Consider the following 23,711-nt stretch of genomic DNA (forward strand, 5'->3'; position numbering starts at 1 on the left):
TGTTCTGGGGTAGCCACAGAGAAGACTGCTCGAACATGGGTTTAAGCCAATAGGAAGTCTTTATTAGCTAGCCAGCAACTATACTGGGTGCTTAGGATCCCAGTGTTGCCTGAGCCTTTCTCAGGATGAGCTTTTAAGCACAAAAACCATGTTTTGAGTTGACACACTTCAGTTAACAAGAACAGTTAGCCAGAAGCAGAGCTACAGAAGCCAAAAGGCAAAGTTAGTACATTTAGAGACTTTCCCATAACCGTGGACTCTGATGGATTAGATTAGGTCTTTGTTTTCATTTTGGCACATGGTGCTGTCTATGCCCTGAGTTTTACAGGTTGAATGGCATTTCCATCACAGAGTCAGTAGTGTTAAGGTCTGGGGGCCTATGAAGGTCTGGGGCCCTGTTACACTCCCCACTGGTCTTAGTGAATGAGTCAAGTAATTGACTCATCCTGCTCTAAAGAGGTGTAGCTGGTCAAAAGGACCATTAATTTCATTGAACTCGTACATAATTGGTAACAAATTTTAAGATTCAGGGCCCCTCTACTGAACTAATCAGAATGAGATTTAAAGGCACAGTCAGTGCTGACCGAGGAGCTTGGGGGACAAAGAGAACAGAGTCTGGTATCAATTATTTGATTTATGCCTTTGTTTATTTTCTTTTTTGAGGTTTTCCCTAACTATGATAAGCTTTTTTAAAATTATGCCTAATCAATTAACATAGAAACAAGAGGTTTCTTCTGAAGCCTGACATAGTTTCCTTTATCTCATGAGAAATAAGTGTAAGGTTCTCCTCCAATTTTGTACGATCATTCCTGTAAAGGACTCTAATTGTTGTTTTAACACCTCTAGGTTCTGATCAACTTGTCTACTTAGTTTGGGAATCATCAGAAGAGGCACATTTAGTCAAACCATTGGTACACATCCATCAAGTAGTCTCAGGGGCTCAGTAATATTGCTGTTATCTAGATGAATTAACCCATAAGTCAGAATAGGAAATCAGGCATCAGAAACAGGGGAAGTGTCTACATTAAAGGTTTGGGATATTAGACAAGTTTCATCTCCTTGTAAGTCCTCAGACATTAATATGTGTTGTCCTCATCTCAGTTAGTTGTCAGTCAATGGACTGACAGTCTGGTTAGTTCCTATCCTTATGTAGTACAGTCTAAGCATAACCAGCAATCCTGGCTGACTTTGGGATGGGAATAATTAACTCTATCCCTAGAGTCCCTTCCTGTGGCATAGAGTCTGATTTCCCAGGTTTTTCCTGTTTCCCAAAGGCCACAATCTTTTTAAAGGAAATTTTCTGGAAGCCTTACTACCTAAGTTTTTACAGTGGAAACTCCCTTGTTTCTGGAAACTAGAGAGGCCGTGCTGTACGCCATGCATAGAATTGTAAACTCTGTATTTCTAACTTAGAAGACAAATTCCCATCTTTCCTTTTCTCTAACACAACCAGACACTTAGTGTGGACCTCAGCAAGTAAAGGTCAAGATGGAATATGAATTGCTGGTCTGTAGTCACACTAGCTAATGCTTTCCCTGTGTCTGTCTTCCTCAGTTTCCAGTCAAGGCCTGAGAGCAATGGGGGTGGGATCATGTCCCTGTATTCATACCCATAGGTATAAAATACACGATTCAGGAAGGGGTAGAGGGACAGGTAGTAGAAGGGCCCTGACCCCATGAAACCTTAATTTCAATAGGTCCATAGTTCGGAAACAGTCCATTTGACATAGTGGTCTGTGGTTTCTACTCTTTTGACCTGGGTATCATGGTGGATCCATGGTATAATGTCAGCTACATTCACAGCCATAGGCATGGAGAGAATCACCATGTATAATCATTTCCAATTTGGGTTCTGTGCACCTTTGGCCACCTTTTTGACCCAGGCAGTATCCCCAGATTCAAACAAGAGGAAACTGGTGGTAGACTAAGGTTTGCTAGGTCTCTCAGATAGTCCATTGAATAGCTTTTGTGGAGAATTGGAGGTCCTGTAGTGACTTGAGAAAGATGATTAGAAATTCTAACAACTGTTGGTCTCTGAGCCTGGGAAACAGCTGGGGAGGTCTTCCAAACATAGTCTCATAGTGGGTAAACCCTCCCCTGTGTGGGGTCCAGCAGGCTAAGCAAAGCAAAGGAAGGAGGCCTATCCATCTTTTGTTTGACTCTAAAGAGAGATTTGGTCAAGTTTCCTTTAATATCCTGTTTATTTTTTCTACCTGCTCAGAAATTTGAGGTCTGTATACACCCTGATGTTTTAAGTCTATGTCTAAAGCTTTAGCCATTAATTTAGATGTTTTGGCTATGAAAGCTGGGCCATTGTTGGACCCCATTACTAGAAGGAGGCCAAATCAGGGGACCAGTTCCTGAAGAATGTTTCACACCAGGATGGGAACAGTTATACCCACCCAGAAAAGTTGCCTATAAAACCAACACATACTTCATTCTCCCCAGGCAGGTCAGATCTCAGAGAAGTCAGTTTTCTAGAGTTCTGTGATGTGTTGGTCTCTCATTAGGACCTCGTCATGGATAAAGACTCTCTGTTTTGGATTCACTTGAGCACAAACCTGGCATCTGGCTGAGACTCCCATACTAAGTTGTCCAATCTAAGAATAACACTCCTTGGTCTGTGTAACTCGGAAAGTTGTGTGGTCCCAGATGAGTAGCTTTGTGAAAGTCAGTTACCAGGGTCCTGGCAGTTGTTTCTAGGGTAATGATCTTTCCTTTTGTTGTCCTCTATCAACCTGAGGCTTTGATCTCTCCATTTCTTCTTTACCATGGAGTTTCAGGCAGCACTGAGTCATGGTATGTCATCAGAACATCAATTGGCCCCACTGATCTTAAGGTTGTTGTTGGACAGCTAGGTCAGTGGCCTGGAAATGGAGGACTGCAATTTTTAGGAAAAGTCAAATAACCTCTAGGAGGGCCAAGATCATTTTCTTTGTTTTTAAGGTCCTTTCCCCCATTTGGTGAGAAATCCTCTTTCTCTAGTGATCACATTGTGGACATGCACAGTAGTAAAAGCATCATGACAGCCTGTGTATGTGGTGGTGGACTTTCCTTTTCCCCATCTGAGAGCATAGGTCAGGTTGATAAGTTTTGTTCTCTGGACTGAGGTACCTGGCTTACACTCAAATTGCTTTAGTTCATGAAACTACTGCAGCTCCAAGGTACCTGGTTTCATCTTTCATCTCATGACAGTCATGAATGAGCACCTATGGGTTGTCATCAGGCAAAAGGATAGCAGGATTGATGGCAATGAGTTTCTCAAACCAGACAAGAGGGCGATCAAGGAGTATGCCCTGGTACTGGATCACACAGGCTTAGACAGCTAGTGTTCTGGTGCTCCTCAGAGGAGAGTGTCAACCATGTTGGGGTTACTGTGACTATACGATCTTGACTAAGAGTTAACCTGTTGGTTTCTTTCATTAGACTTGCAGTAGCTGCCACAGCTCTCAGACAGGTGGTCATCCTGTGGCTACAGGGTTCAACTATTTGGAGAAGCATATCACAGAGAATTTCCATGAACTCAAAATTTGAGTTAAAACCCCTTTATCTTTTATTTCTTGGACAAACAGGTGAAAAAAACAAATGTTTTGAGACATGTGGAAGTACTAGGGCTGGAGCTGAAGCCAGAGCTGTTTTTCAAGCCTCAAATGTCTTTTGTTTAGTCTCAGTCCAGGTTAGGGCCTCAGTGCCCTCTTTGTGCTGGTGTATAGGGGTTTTACTATTTCCCCAAACTCTGGTATCCAGGGGCAGCAATAGCCAGCTGTACCTAGGAACACTTGAACCTGTCTCTTAGACTTTGGAGTTGGGGTCTGAAGGATGGCAGCAATCCTACTCTGAGACAGGCTCCTTTTGCCTTTCTTCAGCTGGTAGCCATGATAGATAGCCTCTGATGTACAAAGTTGGGCTTTTTTAGCTGACATTCTCTAGTTCAAGGTCTGTGACTCTTGCAGCAGTCCCTCAGTGGACCTTTCATAATCTATTTTTTCAGGCTGAAGAGAATGATGACTCAACTATTGAGGGCTAGGCTCACAAGCAAAAATATAATCTATTTACCCAGGAAACCTCTCATGGAAGGGCAGGAAGTCAGCATCTAATACATTTAAATCCTGGACAACCTGGTCCAGGTATGTTGCCTGCTAAAACCTTCCACTGGCTATGTCCATTTAAAAGCAAAGATGGGTTGACTCACCTCTGCCAATGAGAGGTTGAAAAATGCATCTTTCAGGTCCAAGACAGTGTATGCCTGTTTCTCTGGAAGAATCAGAGGTCCTAGTTGTCTTCAGAGGCAGGAGAAGTATATTCCAGGGTAATTGGCACGGCACCAGGATGCCTGTCTCTTCAAGCCAGAGAATATGGACTACACTTTTCCCTTTTATTTACAGAGTCATTGGGTATTGTTTAATATGGACAGAGGTAGCTGAACTGGTTAGTTGAACAATTATAGGAAGTTGGTGTTGGGTCAGTCCTGGTGGTGGTTGTTTCTGCCCATACCCCTAGGAATCTTTGTTGTCGGTCTGAAAGATAGTCCAACCATATCTTTTGATTGGAGGCAGAATTTTCATCTATGAGATATTCTTCTGACAGAGCATCTGTAAGTCCAACTGTGTCTCATCATTAGAGAAGGTGATAGTGGCTTTCAGTTTAGGCAAAAGGTCTCATTCCAATCAGTTCTCTGTTGTTAAACACCCTTTGAGCTATCTCTAACTATACCTTTAAACTTTTTAAAAACATTTTTTTCTAAAATTTGAGGCCAACTGGGTGACAAAGGAAATCTTTTTTTAGCAGTTATCTAAAAAGAACCTAGCAAAGATTGTTTAAAGTCCCCTTGGCCAGTGTTGGATGGAGGGGAAATTTGCTCTGTCCAGCTTGTATTGTTTGGTAGCAATCCCCTCACCTGTGCCTGGGGACAGTTTTTCTGTTTTTATCAGAGAATGATAGGTTTTGAGTTTTTCAATTATGAGCATCATTGGTTGAAAATGTAACATAAAACATGAAAGAAGGAGTAAAATTTTCTCCTTTCTTCTTCCTCAGAGTTGCCTAATACAAGTTGAAGAGCATAGGGTAAGCTCACCTCAGGGAAGCTATTTCCCTCTACCTGTGAGCATCACTCTTAGATGACAGGAGACCCCGGAGTCAAGCAATGGAACAAGTTCGACTCTTTACTGTCAGGGTTGGTCCCTATATAGAAGTGGGAGGGTCTATCCCTCTCATCTAGGAACTGCTGTGCTCCCAGAATGGGATAGGTGAAGATTCCCACTTCTGGGCAACCTGGAAGATCAAAAAAGTACTCAGATCCCCAACAGGAGGGAGCACAGGTTTTAAGCCAAGGGGTTCTCAGCAAAGAAAGCACTGATCAATACAGGAAAACAGAACTGACACATAGAAAGATACATAGAGATGCACATACACACAGAGACGCGTATTAAAGACAACCAGGAGTGGTCACCACCACATATTCATACAGCTGAACTTGGAGAAGGAATGTGGTGACATCTCAAACAGGTTCTGGACACTGGATCAGTGGTTATGTCTGACCTCTCCTATGTGTCGAAACAGAAGGTGATTTAACCAGACTCACCTCTGGAGGTGACAGACCAGGAGACTTTCTAATTTGTTTCCTTTTGGGGTGGAGATATCAGATTCCTCTGAAACTTTAGCTGGTAATTGATCAAAGGAAGTTTCGGAGACCTAGAACATTTCAGGTTATGTACCCCTAGGAGATCCTTGTCTACCACACTCTGCTCTGAGGAACACTGAGACCCTGATATCTTAAGGTCTGTTCTCTGGGGATCTCATCAAGGACCCCCAAAATGTGGGGGTAACCACCAAAAGAAGACTACTCAGCTAGTAACTACACTGGGTGTTTGGGATCCTAGTGTAGCTCTGAGCTTTTCTCAGCGTGATCTTTTAAGCATGAAAACCAAGTTTTGGGTTTATATACTTCAGTTAACAAGAACAACTACTCAGAAGCAGAATTACAGAAGCCAAAAAGAAATGGATACATTTAGAGTTTGTCCCAGAACTATGAACTTTGATGGATTAAGTCTTTGTTTTAGTTTTGGCAGATGGTGGTATCAACATGCTGATTTTTATAGACTGAATGGCACTTCTGTCATGGAGTCAGTTGTGGTAAAGTCTGGTGTTCATCTATGGCCTGGAGCCCTGTTACCAGAACAGACCACTTCTAAAGTCTTAGCTATAGTCAGGAAAGCTTCTATCCATCCTGAAAACATGTCTACAATATTAAGACAATATTTATATTTCTTTTTTGGAGGCATATGTGGGAAATCTACCTGTCAGTCGTTTCCCCCAGAAGATGACCCTGAAATTGGTATGGGCTGAAGGAAGGAAGGGGTCACGGGACTTGGTGTGGGGAAGTTTACATGCAGGTGGAACATCCCTGGGTAATAATAGCCTTAAGAAAGGCATAAAGGATGAGGTACAAGAATAGATATTGGAGGAAGTGGTAGAGAGGTTGAGACCCAGTGTGAAAGAACTTGTGAATAACTGTCAGGAAGGGCTTTGCTTTAGTGTTGGGGAGACAGTTCCTGTCCTGCAGAAAATCCATCCCTGATAGCCCATAATGGCTCCCATAGCCTAGAGGGCCTGTCATTGGGACTCAGAGTAGGTAGGAGTTAAGTTTGGAGGAGCTATTCCAAGAGGATAATAGCAGAACGAGTGTAGAGGTTTTGGCTGGCCTCTAGCAGTCTTGTCAGTAAAAGCATTTCCTAAGGATGTATCATTTGTAGGGGCCTAGTGACCTGGCAGTGAATAACTGCCACCTGCTTGGGAAGATAAGGGGCTTCTAGCAGCTTTAAGATTAGAGGCCCATTGGTATTGTGTGTGCCCTTGGTGGTAAGGAAGCCCCCTTTCTGCCAAATGGAGGCATAGAGGTATAAGATGTGGAATGTGTGTTTAGTATCTGTGTATATGTTGACAGGTTCATATTGGGCTAAGGTGAGGGCTCCAGTGAAGGCTGTGAGTTCTGCCTTCTGATGTGCAGTGCCAGGTGGTAAAGGGGGAGACTGTGCAACATAATCAAAGGAGAGCCAGAGCAGCAGCCAGTAGAACTGGGTGATGAGCTTCCATCTACAAAGTGTCATCAGGCTGTGACAGATGGTAATTAGAAAGCTGTAGATTTTTGTAGAGAATGGTTTCGAGCGATTCTAGGCAGGAATGGGTGAGAGTTGTGGCCTTAGGAAAGAGTATAGCAGGGGTGAGGTGAGGGCGGGAATCAAGTGAGATATCAGGATTTTCTTAGAAGGTAATGTGAAAAAATTAAAGCTTAGAATGGGACAAAGAAGAGCGGCTCTTGTTTGATAGGAGATCCTTGAGCCAGTATGGTGAACTTTGAGGCTTCCTGAGCCAATAGAGAGGCTGCTATTAACACCCATAGACAAGGTTGCTATGTCCTAACCATTCTAACTGGAAAGGTGAATCCTCTCATTTTCCCCCAAACCCCATTTTTCAGTAATATACAGGATAAAGGGTCAGTCAAGATCTGGGAAAACCAGAACAGGGACCTGAAGGAATGCCTCTCAGAGGGGAGAGAAAGCAGGTGTGACAGACGGAATATGATCTAGAGTAGTGGCTCTCAAACCTGTGGGTCATGACCCCTCTGGGGGTTGAATGACACTTTCGCAGGAGTCACATATCAGATATCCTGCATGTTAGATAATTACAATTCATAACCAGCAAAATTACAGTTGTGAAGTAGCAACGAAAATAATTTCGTGCTTGGGGGGGTCACCAAAATGAGAATGCAGTGTTAGAAAGATTGAGAACCACTGCTCTAGAGGTTTAGTTAGTGGGCCTTTGGTCAGTTCACAGAGGGAGTGAGCGAGAAGAGCGAAGTTTGGAACCCAGTTCCAAGGCACCTGGCTAGGACAAAGAAGAAGAGAATCTCTTCCTTGGTAGTAGGAGATGTGAGGGACCACAGGTACCATAAGGGAGAGTTCATGACTGGTAGAGGATAGCAGAAAACCTAGGTACTTGACCTGAAAGACAGAATGTTGAGCTTCAGAGAGGGAGACTCTGTATCCTTTGTTTCCTAGAAAATTAAGAAACTGGGAAATATGTTGTAACAGTGCGAGTGAGGGACTGCATAACAGAATGTCACTTATGTATTAGATTATGTAGATGGGAGACAAGTCAGAAGAAAGGTCTGTGGCCAGAGCCTGGTTAAGAAATGGGGGCTATCTCAGAACTCCTGGTGAGGACAATCCGAATAAGTTGAGACGTTGTTCTGGTGTCAGGGTCCTCTCAAGTGAAAACAAAGAGGTCATGTGAATCTGGGTGTAAAGAAATGGTGAACAAATTGTCCTGGAGGTCTATAAACAGTAAAGTGAGAAGTAGAGGAGGGAATCTGAGAAAATAGAGCATAAGGGTTAGGTATACCAGGTATGTAGGAAGGATCCCTTTATAGTGTACTTTTACAAAATATTATAGCTTTTAAAAAAGCCTCACCTTTTCCAAAGACCTAAAGCTTAACAAAATTAGCAAAGACATAGGGGGATAGACATATATCCTTTTATTTAAATTAGAAACAAGCTTGTTTTACATACGAATCCTAGTTCCCTCTCCCTCCCATTCTCCCATGCCCCCCACCGACCCCCTATCCTATCTCCTTTCTGCACCCCAGGGAGGGTGAGGCCTTCCATGGGGGATCTTCAAAGTCTGTCATATCATTTGGAGCAGGGCCTAGACCCTCCCTCTGGTGTCTAGGCTGACAGAGTATCCCTCTATGTGGAATGGACTCCCAAAGTCCATTCGTATACTAGGGATGCATACTGATCTACTACCAGAGGCCCCATAGATTGCCCAGGCCTCCTAACTGACACCCACGGACCCCTGGAGAAGGAGAAAGGGACAAGATGTCCCGAGATAATTGGGAGCATGGGGAGAGGGGAGATGGAGTTAGGAGATAGACATATATCTTTAAGTCAATTCAGTTTCTATTAGCCTGAATATAACTTAAACTTAGGAATTTATAAACCTTAATCAAACATATGTTATTAATAGGTTAATGATACCTTGTTCATGGTTTTGTTCTGTTGTTTTTTACTCTTAGAACAAAAATCATCCTTATCTGAAATATCTTAAATGTGTTGTGTTGCCTAATTAGTCTAGGGAAAATAAAATAAATCAAACCATCTTTAAAAATATCATTTTTCTAAACAAAAGTTGAATTCAATATATATATTTATATATATATATATGGTATGCTGTAGCATTAAGATTATTCATACCTAGATTTTAACTACCAACCCTTTGTTACAAGTTTTAAGCTATCTTCTTCTCTAAGTGAAATTTTACAGACTTTTTAACCACACTGTAACCATCTTACAAATCCTGAGCTAAAGAAAGTTCATATTTTAACAAAACCGTCAAAGGTATCTATGACCTTTAATGGGACAGATTTTAGCAGACAAAACCAAGAAAGGGGTTGAGATAAACAGTTCTATTGGAAAGCACTTCTTAGCTGTTCTCAAGTGCTAAGTGTCTTTTTCTGGGATGTTTCATTTTGTTCTCCTCCCTTTTAGAGAGTCAGGTGGCCATTCTGACCCAGAACAGAAGCTTTGAAGAAAACCATTAAACAAACATGCTAGGGTATAGAGTAGGCAGGCCAAAATCCCATCTCCAGAACCAGCTCTTTAGTAGAGTAAAAGAACATGAGACAATTTTTCAATATTATCCATACACAAAATACATTTGAGTTTCTATAAGATTGAATCTAGTGATTAGAGGGAGGGATGAGAGTAGAAAGTAAGGAAGGGAAGTCTTAGAGATAAGAGAATTTCAGAAGCAGAAAACAAACAAAAAGCTTAGAGACAATGGGATTTCAGATTGTTTGTTTATACAGTGGCAGTTGTCAAAATACGCAAGAACTTGGAAATTGGATTGCTATGTTTAGCCATTGAAATATTATCAAATTGGTTCTGAGGCCACCAATTAGTCTCAGAGCCTCAATAATATTGCTGTTATTCAGGTGAATGGACCCATAAGACAGAATAGAATAAAAGGCATCAGAATAAGGGGAAGTACCTAGATTAAAGGTTTTGTATATTAGACAAGTTTCAGCCTATTTTAAGTCCTCAAACATTAATCTGGGCTGTCCCCATCACAGAGAGTTGTCAGTCAATGGTTAGTTCCTATCCTTATGTGGTACAGGGGCCCAGGTGTCTAAGCATAACCAGCAATCCTGACTGATTCCTGACTGAGAGTGATGAACTCTATCCCCCGGATCCCTTCTTCTGGCATGGAGTCTGGTTCCCCAGGTTTCTCCTGTTTCCCATAGGCCAGAATCTTTTAAAAGGAATTTTTCAGGAAGCCTCAGTTTTACAACCCCAGTCTTTACAATGGAAACTTCCTTGTTTCTGGAAACTAGGGGGCCCAGCTTTAGTGCATGCATAGAATTGTAAACTCTGTATTCCTATCTCAGAAGACAAATTCCCATCTTTCCTTTTCTCTAACACAACCAGACACTTAGTGTGGACCTCAGCAAGTAAAGGTCAAGATGGAATATGAATTGCTGGTCTGTAGTCACACTAGCTAATGCCTTCCCTGTGTCTGTCTTCCTCAGTTTCCAGTCAAGGCCTGAGAGCAGTGGGGGTTAGACGCTGAATCTGTATTCATACCCATAGTGTAAAACACAAGATTCAGGAGGAGATAGTAGGGCAGTGAGTGCAAGGACCCTGGACCCCATGAAACCTTCATTTCAATGGGACATAGTCCAGAGACAGTCCATTTGACATCAGCATCTATGGCTTCTACTTTCTTGATCTGGATGTGGTGGCTCCATGGTGTGACGCCAGCTACCTTCACTGCCATAGGAGTGGAGAGAATCACCTCACAGGGCCCTTTACAGGTTGGGTCCAGCACCCCTTGGTCAGGCTGGGTCTCTCGGGCAGCCTGTATGGAGGACTGAAAGGTCTGTAGTGACTTGAGAAAGGAATGCTTAGAAAGTTCTTACTGCTGGTCTCTGAGCCTGGGAAGCAGTGGAGGTGGGAGTCTTCCAAACATAATCTCATGGGGGGCATTAAATCTCTATCTCTATGGTATATAGCAGGCAAAAGCAATGCAAAGGAAGGAGGCCTATCTATCCTTTGCTGAATTCTAATGAGAGTTTTGTTAGGGTTTCATTTAATGTCCTGTTTATTTTTCTTAACCTACCCACAACTCAAATCTATATACATGATGTTTTTAAACTATGTCTAAATCTTTAGCCATTAATTTAGGGGTTTTAGCTATGAAAGCTGGGCCGTTGTTGAACCCAATTGTTAGGGGGGAAGCCAAATCATGGAACTAGTTCCTGGAGGTTTTAAGCTACTATTTGAGCAGCTTAAATCTGGCTGGGGAGTGCTTCTATGCACCCTGAAAAGTTATCTTTAAAAATTAGCAAGTATTTTTATCCTCCCCTAGCAGACTGGATTTTGGTGAATTCAGTTTTCTCAGAGTGTGCTGGGATGCTGGTCTCTTATTTGGATCCTTTCTGGGAAAGGGCTCTCTGTTTTGGATTCACTTGAGCACAAATCTGGCATCTGGCTGAGACATTCCACACTAAGCTGTCCAGTCTAAGAATAACACACCTTGGTCTGTGTAACTCGGAAAGTTGTGTGGTCCCAGATGAGTAGCCTGGTGAAAGTCAGTTACCAGGGTCCTGGCAGATGTTTCTGGGATAATGATCTTTCCTTTTGGTGTCCTCCATCAACCTGAGGGTTTGAGCTGTCCCTTTCTTCTTTACCATGGAGTCTCAGGCAGCACTGAGTCATGTTATGTCATCAGAACATCAATAGGCTCCACTGGTCTTAGGGCCATTTGATGAGCAGCCAGGTCAGAAGCCCAACAGTGGAGGACAGCAATTTGTAGAGAAAGCCAAATAGCCTGTAGGAGGGCCAAGGTTTCCCTGAAGTGAGAAGCCCTCTTTCTCTATAGACATGCTCAGTAGTAAAAAACAAATTGACTAATGGTCCATGTATATGGTAGTGGACTTTACTTTTCCCCATCTGAGAGCCTGGGTCAGATCAATCAGTTTTGCTCACTGGGCTGAGGTACCTGGTTTGGGCCCAAGTCATTTCAATTAGAGTAGCTGCTGCAGCTCCCATGTACCTGGTTTCATATTTCATCTTACAATCATGGATGAGTGCCTACATCATCAGACAAGGGGATATCCTAATTGATGGCAGAGGCAGTGGGTTTCTTTAATCAAACTTGAGGGTGGGTCAGGAGTAGAGCCTGGTACTGGGTCACTCGGTCATTAGACAGCCAGAGCTCTGGTGCTCCTAGGAAAAGGGCCTCAACCATGTCAGGGGGTACTGCAAGTATAATATCTTGACCCAGAGCTAACTTTTTTGCTTTCCTTTATTAAACTAGCAGTAGCCACCAAGTGAGCCATTCTGTGGCTACAGGCTCCAATCATTTGGACATGCATGCCATAGAGCATTTCCATGAACCCAAAGTTTGAGTTAAAACCCCCTTTATCTTTTGTTTTGCGGAGAACAGATGAAAATGTTTCGAGACATTTGGAAGTGCTAGGACTGGAGTCAAAGTCAGAGCTGTTTTTCAAGCCTCAAATGTCTTTTGTTTAGTCTCAGTCCAGGTTAGGGCCTCAGTGCCCTCTTTGTGCTGGTGTATAGGGGTTTTACTATTTCCCCAAACTCTGGTATCCAGGGGCAGCAATAGCCAGCTGTACCTAGGAACACTTGAACCTGTCTCTTAGACTTTGGAGTTGGGGTCTGAAGGATGGCAGCAATCCTACTCTGAGACATGCTCCTTTTGCCTTTCTTCAGCTGGTAGCCATGATAGATAGCCTCTGATGTACAAAGTTGGGCTTTTTTAGCTGACATTCTCTAGTTCAAGGTCTGTGACTCTTGCAGCAGTCCCTCAGTGGACCTTTCATAATCTATTTTTTCAGGCTGAAGAGAATGATGACTCAACCATTGAGGGCTAGGCTCACAAGCAAAAATATAATCTATTTACCCAGGAAACCTCTCATGGAAGGGCAGGAAGTCAGCATCTAATACATTTAAATCCTGGACAACCTGGTCCAGGTATGTTGCCTGCTAAAACCTTCCACTGGCTATGTCCATTTAAAAGCAAAGATGGGTTGACTCACCTCTGCCAATGAGAGGCTGAAGAATGCATCTTTAAGGTCCAAGACAGTGTATGCCTGTTTCTCTGGAAGAATCAGCCTCATGAGAATCAGAGGCCTCAGGTTTCTTCACAGGCAGGAGAGCTGTGACTGGCAGGGTGACTGACAGGGTGCCAGGATGCCTGTCTCTTCAGAACAAGGAATATGGAATAAATTTCCCCTTTTGCATCCAGGGTCACTGGGTATTGTTTAATCTGGACAGCGGTAGTTGAAGTGGTTAGTTGAACAATTATGAGAGCTTAGCATTGGGCCAGTCCTGGAGGATTTGCTTCTGCCCATAACACTGGGAATCTTCGTTGTCAATTTAAGAGATAGCCTAATTGTATCTTTTGTTGGAGGCAGAATTTTCATGTAGGAGATATTCTTCTGAAAGATGGTGAGACACCAGCATTTTTCTGGGTATCTGTAGGTCTGTGTCTCATCATCAGAGAAGGTGACAGTGGCTTTCAGTATATGCAAAAGATCTTGTCCCGATCAGTTCTCTGTTGTTAAACACCCTTTGAGTTACCTCCATCAACTGGGACCTGCTTATACCTTTAAATTTTTATAACTTTTCTTCTAATATATTAGACTGACTGATCTTTTTGGCATTATCTTTAATTCCTTAAAAAGGACCTACTAAAAAGTTGCTTAAAGTCTCATCGGTTAGTGTTTGACAGAAGGGAAAAATCTATTCTGTCCAGGCTACTTTTCTTGGCAGCAATGCCTCTGGCCAACCCAGTGGGGTTTTTGTAAAAAAAAAAAAAAAAAATTTTTTTCAGGAAATACTGGGATTCATGAATCACTGATTAAAAAGAAGACATAAATCATGAGAGAAAATGGAGTGGAACTTCTTTTCCTTCTGGCTCACACCAGGGGAGATTTTCCCCTTCCCGGGGCTGCTTAGAGCAGGCAGAGAGCAGAAGGGACGCTCGTCTGGGGACTACTTACCTCTCCCTGTGTGCATTGCACTTAGATGACAGGTAACCCTGGATGACAGGCCTGGTCTCTCCTACCAACCTGACCATGAAAGGAGTCAAACAACAAAACAAGCAAGTACTCTAGAGTGGGACCGGTGGAGGTTTGTTTTAGGTTTCTGTAAGTGACCTGGCAGAGCCAAAAGAAGCTGGGTCTGGGGAGGGTTTCATACCAGATGAAGTCACTGGTCAATACGAGAAAACAAAACTGACAGAAACACATAGAAACACACACACACACACACACACACACACCCCACACACATTAAAACCAACCATGGGTGGCCAACATGGGATCCAGTGATGTCTCACCTGGATCTATGACACTAGAATAGCAGTTGTGTCCCACCTCTCTCCAGTGTGTCCAAACAGAAAGTGACTCCGGAGGTGACAGACCAGGTGACTTTCTAATTTGTTTCCTTTTGGGATAGAGGTCTCAGACCCCTCTGAAGAATTTGGAAGCAACTGATCAAAGGGAGCCTCGGGACCTGGAACATCTCAGGTTGTGCACCTACTAAGAGTCCCCTGAACCTTGCACTATTCCTCACTAAAAGGGGCACTGAGATGCTCAGGTCTGATCTCTGGGATCTAGGTGGGACCTCCAGAAAGGTTGTGGGTATTCACCAGAGAAAACTGCTCAGACATAGATTTAAGCCAAAGTCTTTATTTCCTAGCTGGCAACTACACTGGGTGTTTGAGATCTCAGTGTAGCCTGGATCATTTCACAGGGTGAGCATTTAAGCACACAGAAATGTACTGAGTTCACACACTTCAGTTAATAATAACAGTTAGCCAGAAGCAGAACTACAGAACTATAGAAGCCAAAAGCAAGGTTAGTCCATTTAGACACTTTCCCAGAACTGTGGACTTTGATGGATTAGGTCTTTGTTTTAGTTTCGGCTGGTGGTACTTTCTATGTGCTGAATTTTATGTCCTTAATGGACTTTCCATCGGGCCTACTAAGTCTGGGACCCTGTTACAGCAGAAGCCAACATAAGGAAATGATCTGCACCTGGCAAGGCCAAACCATCAGTTTGGTTAGGAGGGGTTTGGGCCCTTTGGAAGGTGTCCTAGTGTTCTGAGTTTCAGAACCAAATGTAAATGAAGACACATTGAAACCACTGAGCTGGACCACTGAGTAAAAAGAAAGGTTCATTGTGGATCAAACTGCCAAGGCTATCTCTTGGGGTGGGGCAAAATGGTGAAAAATCCCTGCAGATTGTTATGAGAACTAGCAGGGTGTGGGGTCTTTGAACTGATGCAGGCTGCTTACTTACATTGACCAGGAACTAGATGCTCTTGCCCAAGGTAGTTGAACTTTGGGAGGGGATTAAAGGAAATCCTGGTAAACAGAAACCCCGTACATGGGAGTCCTCAGAATTTTATATTTAGGTTTCTGTTTCCCCAGTAACAATCTTTCTCTGATCAGAGTACTGCTTAGGATACTGTCACCAGCACTGTCATTTTGGGCGCTCATTTTGGAACTAACAGTTGTATGCTTTACCATCCATTGAGGGAACAAACAACTGCCATTGCAACACAGAGTGCTAACACCTAATACTGTTGAGGAAGAGTGGTAGCTGTATCAGGACTGCTCCCACAGATCCCTGGCCCTTCGACATATGAGCTTCGATGAAGAGGTCATGTGACCACTCCTTTCCTCTTAAATTCTTCTTTGGCTCTGTTAGTTTCTGTTCAATTGCCAATCATATTGTGTGATTTTTCTGAAGAGATGTGGAACAACTATCTACTCAGCCAAGATGGGGTACTAATGATAGACCAAATAAACAATTCCATCCAAGCATAGCTCGGAGAGTGGTGTGTTTCTTTGGGTTACTTACAGGAGCATAGGTGAGTGGTTGCTTACAGAAACAATAATGATACAAAGGCTTCTGCATCACCCCTAGATGCATAATAATTTACAAACTCTGCAGTCCTGGTGCTCCCTGCAGTCCATGAGACAGCTTGGTTAGCCAGAAAGTCCCTGTATTCAGCGATTAATACTGTTTATGTTACCTTGTGAATCTTAAAATTCTCTCCTCGTGAACTTTTAAATTGTTGTAAATTTCACTAGCTTCCTGAGAGGATTGTTTGATTCTTGAATCACTTCCCTATTTAAACCTCTGTCCTTGCTTTTGAGGTGGATGTTTCAATTTAGAGGAAAGAACTACATAATATTCGGGTTACCCTCTCAGACTTCTTGTCTTAACCAATTTTTATCTTGTTAGTTCATGGTGTCAAAGTGAATTATAACCAGATGTTTGTTCCAATGCCGAAAGACAGATTTTATTCAGGCCATCACAGTAGAGGAGAGACTTCAGACGAACAGAGCATAGCTTTACCAAGGCAAAAGCCAAGCTATCTTAAAAGTACAAAATGACTTTGGTGGTGAGGTTAACCAATATGATTAGCATATCTTTGTCCTGACTGGTGATAATCAGTTTGGCTTCTCCTATGTGTCTTACTTTGGGTTTGTGTTGTTGTGAAGAGATACCATGACCGCAGCAACTCTTATAAGGAAAATTTTAATTGGGGTGGCTTGCTTACAATTTCAGAGGGTCAGTCCATTATCATCATGGCAGGGAGTATGGTGGTGTGTGTGCAGGCAGACATAGTGCTGGAGCTGAGAGAACTTGCATCTTGACTGAGATGCAACAGAAAGTTGACTGACTGTCACACTGAGGGAAGCCTGAGCAAAAAGGCTTCAAAGCCTGCCCCCACAGTGACACAATTACTCCAACAAGACCACACCTCTTAATAGTGCCACTCCTTTTGGGGCCATTTTCTTTCAAACTACCACATCCTCTCAAGAAATCTGGGAGACATTGGCTTTACCTTTTTCAATGATTTAATTCAAAGGCATGACCCCAAGTTCCTTGAAAAAGACATTAGTAGTGAAATAATTTGTCCTGAAAGTTGCAGCTCTTATACATCAATGTTGAGGCCTAGTTGAGGAGAGGCTTCAAAGGAGCCTGACTAAAATTTGGTCATCAAGAGAATCGGTGTTGATCAGCTAAAACCCACAAACAGGACTGCCCTACTCCATGGAATCCTTTTCTCAGTGGGATTATTTTTTGTTCACAATTTCTTTATGCTAAAAGTATTTAAATATTTTCTTCTAATTTATTGAAATATACAATGCATTGTTATCCATAGTCACCCTATTGTACAATGCCATATCAGAATGTTTTGTTCCTATTTACCTCTAACTTACTCCCCTAGTCTCCATGGCTTCTACCCTTAATGTCTATGAGAACAACTTTTCAGATTCCACATTAGTGAAATTATATGGTGCTTATGTTTATATGCTTGGATTAGTACTCTCAAATTAATATTCCACAATCCCATTCTTATTATACCAAATGATAGGATTTCACCCTTTTGTGGCTAAGTAGTATCTCATGGTACATATGTACTTCTCATTTCTTTATCCATTCATTACCTGAGAGACACTGAGATTATTTCCCAAATCTTGGCTACTATGATTAATGTTGCAACTAAGAGGAAAGTACAGACGCCTCTTCAACATAATGAATTAATTTTCTATACCAGTAGTAGAATAGCTGTATCATGGGGTAGTTTATTTTTTATTTTGAGGGCCCCCCATATGAGTTTCCATAGTGACTGAATTATTTTACATTCCTATCAGCAGTTGCTCCTCACAAGCACTTGAGATTTTTTTTACTTATTATAATAGCTATATTCATTGGAATTAGGTGCTATCTAGTTTTGGTTTTGATTTGTATTTCTTTGATGAACAGTAATGTTCAACTTTTTTATATCTTGTTGACCATTCATATACCTTGTTTTGAAAAAGTATAATTTAACCAGTGATGCTGGTAAAATTGCCTATTTTATGCAGAAGAATAAAACAAGAACATTATCTCTCACCAATTAGAAGAATCAATTACAAACTGATTAAATGTAAGTCTGAAGAAATGAAGTTAGAAGAATATATAATATAACTGTTTTATAATATAGGAAAGAACAGCAAGCATCAGATTTAGGGGCTTTGATGTGGCAAAAGCTAAGATACAAGCTAAATAATAGGAGAAACTATTTTCAGATTACATATCTAACAAGAGTTTAATATACAAATATACAAGTGACTCCAAACAGAAAACTTTAGGTAATTAAACACAAAATTGGGTCTCCTATGTCTGACTCTTCTTTGTGGAATAAGAAGTAAGGGAAGAAAATATTTATATGCTCTCCACACATAACACATATCTTTAAGAATAAAGCTTGGTGTCTCTTGGACCAGAAGGAGGGAACCACCAGTATCTTTGTCTGGGAAATGTCTTCTCAAATCCCCATGTGACAAAGTGCACTGTAGACAATAGAGCATTGTCCAATGATACCCCAATTCTCTTGCCCTAAATAGAAACAGACAAGAACAGTATTCGAATATGTGACTAATAATGAAAGAGTAGGAAAAGAATTGATACAAGCACTACTCCTTCTTTGTCTGAAGTTCTCAAAGTGCGGGAAGGTACAGAAGGAAATCTATTTAAAGACTAAAAATAAAGAATATGGTGGGTTAATTAATGAATACATGTAAACAATGTATACTTAAACAACACATACTTAGACAAAGAGGTATTCAACACAAATCCTAGCTGGGTATGGTAGCACATACCTGCATGATCAGCTTCTGGGAGATAACTAGTTCAAGGCTAGCTATGCTACACAGTGAGTTCCAGTACAGCTTTGGCTACATAGTGAGCCCATATCTCAAAAACAATCACATAAATCAACAACAATATCAAAATTTATTTTTTACACATAATTTTCCCTATCATCATCTATCATATTTCCCCCCTCTACACCCTTCCTGTTCTGATTTTATGGACAGTAGAATCTCATGGAGTCCCAGCTGGCCTAGGACTCATTATGCTATATAGGGTAGCCTTGAACCTGTAATACTATTGCCTCCCTGCTTCCTATAATGCTTAGATTACAGGTGTGTGTCACCACAAGCAATGTGGTTTTTTTTTCTACCCAAGCAACATCTCTTCCACACAAACTTGTGAACAATAGTATAAATCACCAATTTTAGTTTGCATTTAGTTGGAAAAAGCCATTAATACAAACAAGAGCTGTATTTCTTTTTTTACCTTCTAGAACCTTTTCTTTTTATTAAGATTTTTAAAAAATTTTTTAATCATTTTTTTTATTTTAAATAGCTTGTTTTACATGTCAATCCCAGTTCCCTCTCCCTCCCCTCCTCCTGCACTCCCCTTCCCCCCCACCCTCCCACCCTATTGCCAAATCCTTCCACACAGGGGATATCAGAGTCTGTCATTTTACTCTGGGTAGGGTCCAGGCACTCCCCTAAGAGTCCAGGCTGAGAGAGCATCCCTCTTTGTGCTATAGGCACACGAAGACTGTTTGTATATCAGGGATAGACACTGATCCACAGCTCAGGGCCCCATAGGTTGCCCAGGCCTTCTTGCTGACACTCACATTTGGGGGGTCCAGATCAGTCCCATGCTGGCCTCCCCGCTATCGGTCTGGGGTCCAAGAGCTCTCCCCTGTTCAGATCAGCTGTCTCTGCTGGTTTTGCCAGCCCATTCTTTGCCAATTTGCTCATCACTCCTCTCTCTCTGTCACTGGGTTTCTTGGGTATTTCTAATGTAAATGCTCTTAATAATTAGAAGGAGGAAAGGAACTATTGATATCCATAAAACCATAGTCTGCCTATTTGTCCTTCCAAGTATCTTCCAGCCTTGGATACAACCTACCCAATTTAGTTTAGATGATGATACTATAACTGCTTAAAAATGGGGAGTGATGCTAAAGATTATTAAACACAGTTTATTGTGGGCCAATAAAATTGGAAAAGCTGCTTATTTTTCTTTTGCCTTGTCTTGTGGACAGGAGAACACATAATACTACTTAGAGAAATTTACTATAAGTATACTAAAGTAAACTTATACTGCTATTTTGAACGTCTCTGTAATGGTACTGCATAGTCACTTCTATATGTTATATATTATGCACTTCTGTCCTTTCCTATGGATGAGAGAAGGAGTAGAGGGAAAAATGAAAGACTTAAATCTCTAAATATTCTCATGTATATTTTTCATTTTACAGGGGAACTGTTAAAGGTAAATATAAGTTTCTCTTCACTCAGTGGCTTAATTAGACAGGTAAGGATTATACTATTGCCTTGTAGTAGAAAATGATTGTCATAGTTAGGGTTACTATTGCTGTGATGAAACACCATGACCAAAAGCAAGATGCGGAGGGAAGGGTTTATTGGGCTTATACTTTCACATTGTAGTCCATCACTGAAGGAAGTCAGGACAGGGACTCAAACAGGAGGCAAAACCTGCAGGCATTAGTTGATGCAGAGAGCTTGGAGGGATGCTGCTCACTGTCTTGCTCCTTGTGGCTTGCTCAGCCTGCTTTGTTATAGAACCCAGGACCACATGCCCAGGGATGGCACCATTCACAATGGGCTGGGCCCTCACCCATTAATCACTAATCAAGAAAATGTCCTGCAGTTTGCTGATAACCCATGTTATACAGATATCTTCAGTAGAATTCTCAGATGACTTTAGCATGTATCAAAGTGACATAAAACTATGCAGTACAAAAACTGCAACTATTTTTGAAAATTAGTTTTTGTTTGGCTATGGCTATTTCTGATTAGGCTCTCCCCCCCCCCTCTCCCTGTGAGATTACCCTCTTATTTCCTAGAATGCTTACTTATTGTCAATGTTAATTCATGTGACATTTACTGGATCTGGTTTTAGAAAATGAACTCATGTTTCCTATGCCTGGATCACCTATATTGTAAGTCTGGAAATCAAATTATTTGTATCGTCTTCATTATATTAACCACAATTATAGGTATACAGTTGAGGGTCTAGAAATAGACACCAATTTTGAAATTTAGGCAAGAAACATAATTGAGAAGCTACAGAGTCATGGGATCTGTAAAAAGTAGTAAAATAAAGATTGTTACTTACCCAAGTGGGAAAGATTATTCCCAGAACAATGAATGTCATTCTTCAGTGCATATGACAGTCATCTGGCAGCCACTTAGTGCAAGATATTTGAGCTCCATCCCTAGCTTACTAATTTTTCACAACTTAAATAGTGCTTGAGAATTTGCCTGGTTATTGGCTTTCACATACTCTCTTATGAGATGGGGTTTATTTATTTATTTGTTTGTTTGTTTATTTGTTTTCTTTATTTTTTGAGACAAGGTTTCTTCATGTAGCCATGATTGACCTGTAACATGCTATGTAGGTCAGACAGATTTTGAACTCACAGAGATCTGCCTTCCTCTGCCTCCCCAGGTGTTGGGATTAAAGGGACATGCACACCAGCCTTTACTTATTTATTTTGGAAGCAGGATCTCACCATGTTTTGGAGGTTGGCTTAGAACTTACAATGTTACTGCCCAAATTGTATGGGCAGTTTCTTGTATGCTACCTATATGGAATTATGTAGGCAGGAAGAGTTAACATGCTGGCAATAATTTATTTTCTTTTTGATATGTAGTGATGTTGGGATACACCTATACATTGTATAATGATTAAATCAAGGTGAATGGAATAACAATTAGTGAAAAGAAAGTATGTTATGGATTATATACACATGTCTTTTTCATGATTGAGAATAGAGGAAAAAAATAAAGGGCTTAAATATTGAGGTGACAAAGGTAGTGTCATCTTCTTCTGACTTTATTTTGTGTCTCCTTAGACACCCCTTAGTCTCCTATCCCCCAATAGCCACATCTGCCTTGGCAATGCTTTTGAGAGTGTCTAGGACCCTGGCCATCGTCCATCCTTATTAACCAAAATAATTAATGCTTATATAATCTAAAAGAGAAAACAAAAACAATTAGAGGAAATGTAAATCAAAATTAATTGGAGTGTTGTGTCTGGAAAATACTGCTAATGTCTACAAAAAGACAGATGTCACAAGGTTGCTCCAGCTCCCTCAAACACTAATGTGATTCTGCTTTTAAGGTTTTATGTTTTGTTTTTGTCCTTTCAAATGCCTGGGGCAATAGCCTACTCTTGGTCGGGTCACTATTAAAGGACGCCTGATTAGCATGGTTGTCAGTAACAATCTAGCATGGAACATTTTAGTATCTGTAAACATTCTCATTTATATTTTACATTTTATAGGGGAACTTTCAGAGGTAAATATAAACTCTGCAGTCAGAGGCTTAATTAGACAGCTAAGGACTGTTCTATTCCCTTGTAGACTTTCAACTATTTTGGAGAAGCAGATTTGGTTTGCCAGTAGAATTTGAAAGAGCACTCGGGAGGCAGAGGCAGGTGGATCTCTGTGAGTTCGAGGCCAGCCTGGTCTACAAAAGCGAGTTCCAGGACAGCCTCCAAAGCTACACAGATAAACCCTGTCTTGAAAAAAGAGAACGAGAGAGAGAGAGAGAGAGAGAGAGAGAGAGAGAGAGAGAGAGAGAGGGAGGGAGGGAGGGAGGGAGGGAGGGAGGGAGGGAGGGAGGGAGGGAGGGAGGGAGAGAGAGAGAGAGAGAGAGAGAGAGAGAGAGAGAGAGAGAGAGAGAGAGAGGTGAGGAGTATATGGGAAGGTTTGAAGGGAGAAAGAGAAGGGAGAAATGTTGTAATTATAATCTCAAATAAATTGAGGCGTAGACCATCAATAAGGTAATAAACTCCTTATAAGAAAGAAAAAAAAACAAAGGTCTTCCAGCCTAGGCTAAGGTTATGGGGCTAGTTGCAGACCAGCCTGAGATATTTAGGAAGACCTTACCTTGGAAAAAAATAAATGTCATTTTAAAACAAGCCTGGCTCCCAACCCGGCTTGGTAAACTGTCTCATCTACTCAAGTGGTTTTCCCAGAAAACCGCTTACCCTGAAAAAAAAATGTCATTTTAGAACAAGCCCAACAACTCCCGACCCAGTTTGGTAACCTGTCTCATCTAGGCATGTGATTGTGCCAGAAAACTGTCTCGTCTAGTCACCCTATTATTGTATATCATGCTACGATTTATATTTTTTATTGTAAGTTGGTTAAAACAGGTATTATTTTATTCAGAAACAGGTTGTCTTTTGGTAGTTTTAGGATTCTAACTCACTTCTCTACTGGAGGTACATAATCAGAGGCTTGGCCTCCATTTTATAAACTTGGAGCTGTCGCACTGATGGTTGGGGGAGGGGAAATTTGTTTCTGGCCGCTTCCATTGTTTTGAGGCTGACAGGGGTGCACAGGCACACTCAGAGATTTGTAATTCTTTTATTTCTTATGGACTCTGGAGATTCAGGCAAGAAATAATTTAACAAACATTACAAACTCCCTACTATGTTCTTTTGACCCCATCATTTAGTTTAAATCCCTACTGAGGGAAGTACTGATTCTGTTTCACCCCCTGGCAGGAAATGGTAGGGCCCTTGTCAGTTTTTCTTTGAGCCTTTTAATCCCTAGTGGCAGTTGGTAACGGCTGTTGGCCCGGCGGCGGTTATACTGATGCAGTCCGTGTTCCAGGTAGTTCCCACGTTATTTTTATTTAATTTCAGTTGGCAGTTCGTTAGTACTCTCTCTACAGTAGCCCACACCTTATTTTTAATTTTGGTTGGGGTTCTCCCCATTTCTAAATTATAG

The 23,711-nt window shown here is 41.5% G+C and overlaps 1 protein-coding gene across 7 annotated transcripts in view; it reads left to right on the plus strand.

Annotated features, from left to right (window-relative positions):
- Ccnb3 (cyclin B3) overlaps window positions 1-23,711 on the plus strand; it is a 94,502-nt gene that overhangs the window by 21,312 nt on the left and 49,479 nt on the right. The window contains exon 3 of one of the 7 annotated variants that reach the window (XM_040733744.1): window positions 20,205-20,260. The exons of the other annotated variants lie outside the window; for them this stretch is intronic. The gene's annotated coding sequence lies outside the window, so the exon portion shown is untranslated. The remainder of the gene's footprint in view (window positions 1-20,204; window positions 20,261-23,711) is intronic. 7 annotated transcript variants of the gene reach the window in all.

The sequence above is a fragment of the Mesocricetus auratus genome, unplaced genomic scaffold (genome assembly GCF_017639785.1).
Source record: "Mesocricetus auratus isolate SY011 unplaced genomic scaffold, BCM_Maur_2.0 Super-Scaffold_100033, whole genome shotgun sequence".
NCBI classification, from domain to species: Eukaryota; Metazoa; Chordata; class Mammalia; order Rodentia; family Cricetidae; genus Mesocricetus; species Mesocricetus auratus.